We start from the raw sequence: 2,638 nt of genomic DNA, 5'->3' as shown, positions 1-2,638 counted from the left end.
TAGTATCAAAAGTATATTCTAAGCCTTCTTTTTCGCCATCATCTTTTATACTAGGTAGAGCCCTGATATGAAGTGCACTGGTGACTGTCCTCTGGACTCTGCTTGTCGATGGAAAGGTTGAATGCGCAGAGGACACCTTGCACCTTGGAAGCAAGGCCTGGCAATCCACTTGTGAAAAATCAGCCATTGAAAACCCAAAGCTCTGAAAATAAGGGATTGTCAGAGTAGACAGCAACTGGTATTGAAGTATGAAATATATATAAAAGAAATTGGCCCCTGTTATATGTTCTGAAACAAGTAATATTTCAGAGTGTAGGCCATGGAAGAATGGGAATTTTTGTCTCATGATCTCAACGTTTCCCTTATCATTTCCTCCCACATAGTTCTTTTTATGTGTCAGGTAATGCAGAGAACCTCTTTGTCTATATACAAAGGATCGGTAATGTTTGAAAAGCATTCAGTTCTTTTAACTTTTGTGCATTCTCAATTAACTTAATAGAAGAAAAGCTTCTAAAGGCTAGAGAGGATGTACCTCAAGAGACTGTAAGTAGAGATCTCACTTGAGCATTTCTTTAATCAAATGGCACTTCAGATAAAAGCAAATTAGGAAATAAGTCCATAGAGGAAATGCATGATCTTCTCACAGTATTTATTTTTACAGTTTTATTGGCACATACTCCACATGTTATACAATTCAACCATTCAATCATATCAAGAAGAATTGTACAATCATTGCCACAATAAATTTTAGAACATCCCCTCACCCTCCATACATTAAATCACCTTTAAAATGAGTTGTGTCATCAGAAGAGAGGCCACAAACAGCATGTTTAAATAGCATTTTTCATATCAGTAAATGCCAACTATATTTTTGCCATTGCTCAGGATACAAAAAACAAACAAACAAAAAACCCTTCAAATCAACTTGACCTCTTCTCTTTTTGAAACTTCCTGTCCCAAAAGCTAAGCGGTTCTGTTGGCTTGTCTTTTGAAATACTCAGAATCTGAGTACCCTGCCCATCCTCCATTGGTGTTGGCATCACCAGAACAGGCCATGCTCATCTCTCACCTGCATTTTCACAAGATTGCCTGATAAATTTCTCTGTTTCAAACCTTGTTTCCTGTCTACTCTAACCACAGCAGTCAAAAAAGATTCTCCAGGACCCATGATAGCTCTTGCAACTCCCCTTATACAACTCTTTAATATTCCCCTTTGCATTCAGAAAGTCGTTTTTAAAAAAAATGTCAGTATTTAAAATACCTACAAGGCTATACACCTCCATGTGGATAACCCCTAATCCCCTACTCTGTGCTCTGTGACTTGAGCCACATCTGTGCAGTGAAGTGAAACTACTCGGGAGGGGGTTTTTTTAGCCACAGTTTTTGTAACCCTTAGCAAAGACTAACAGGAAGCATGCAAATGAGGCTGGTGTTGAGGGAGTCAGAAGTAGGAACAGAGAATCCCTCCACCAAGGGGAAGAGAGGCTATAAACACCATGTTTAAGCTCAATGCAAGGACAAGTAGCAGCAGCAGAGACCCTGGAGAAACCGTGGTGGCTGCAGCAATCCTGAGGCAGAGACACAGGCCTTCCTGGCCTGTGGAGTGAGTAAATTGTGTGCCATCAGGCATCAGCATGCTAAAAGGCGCCACGTGGCAAGAGGCTAAGGCCACCCTCTTTCCAACGTGGTTGAGAAGAGATGCTGCAGACACAAATATTATAACACTCATGTGTTCTGAACCTGACTTCTGGCAACGTGTCAACTTCCCTAGGAAGCCCTCAGAATCATGAGTATTGATTGTGAGTTCACTGTGCCCGTTGCAATAGATGATCAAACCCAGTAGAGAAACAGAGTACTGTGGGACAGACCGTTGGTGTCAAAAATGGGTAAAGAAGTTTGGTGGGTGGAAGCATGCCTGACTTCAACTTCATAGCAATCAGCTTTGAGCTGGTGGGGAAATGTATCCACCTTACCTTGTGTAGGTGGAGGAGACATGGCCTCTATGCCATTTCCTCAACCGCTTCCTTGTTCCTCAAACAAGGAAGATTCTTCCTTAAGGCTTTTGCTCTACTGGTTTTCTGTTCCTGTAATGTTTTTCCCAGTAAGTCAAGTGGCTAAATTCTTCATCTCAATCAAGAGTTTAACAAAATCCCTCAAGGAACTTGCTATGTGAATGGCAAGCAGTTTGACCCCTATCCTTTTTTATTGTTTATTCCCTGTGAGTCCTTCTGAAAAATTCCAGTTCCCTTATAACAGAGAATTTGGTGAATTTCATTCACTGACAAATCTCTAGCAATTCACATAGTGCCAGGCACCTACTGGGCCTCCCTAAATATGTATTAACAACTAGAGGATAATGTAAACTCTGGAGAAAAATTACTTACTTCTTAAGCTAACAGAAAGTACAACCACAACTAAAGCCAGAACTGTAATGAAGCAGAAGCAGTTGACAATTTTGGAAGGGAAGGCAGCGAATAACTTTACTGGATGTTTTCTTTGACCTGCAAAACACAAATGTCATCCTGAAGGTTATCGGGGGAAGGCACACACACACACACACACACACACACACACACACACACATTTAACACAGTATCATCAATCAAGTGCCACTGAGCCACAATCCACCTACTGACAA

General features: G+C 41.1%; 1 long non-coding RNA gene across 1 annotated transcript in view; it reads right to left on the bottom strand.

The window, feature by feature from the left end:
* Nucleotides 1-2,387: 2,387 nt before the first annotated feature.
* The window catches only part of LOC123521702, a 1,375-nt gene continuing 1,124 nt past the window's right edge, over nucleotides 2,388-2,638 (bottom strand). The window contains exon 2 of the long non-coding RNA XR_006680079.1: nucleotides 2,388-2,501. This is a non-coding gene — a long non-coding RNA (uncharacterized LOC123521702). The remainder of the gene's footprint in view (nucleotides 2,502-2,638) is intronic.

This window comes from Echinops telfairi, unplaced genomic scaffold, assembly GCF_000313985.2.
Source record: "Echinops telfairi isolate 266 unplaced genomic scaffold, ASM31398v2 ScPeMD7_40;HRSCAF=151, whole genome shotgun sequence".
In the NCBI taxonomy this organism is placed as follows: domain Eukaryota; kingdom Metazoa; phylum Chordata; class Mammalia; order Afrosoricida; family Tenrecidae; genus Echinops; species Echinops telfairi.
The sequence above is the reverse complement of the archived record's forward strand: the minus strand, read 5'-3'. Positions and strand labels throughout refer to the sequence as shown.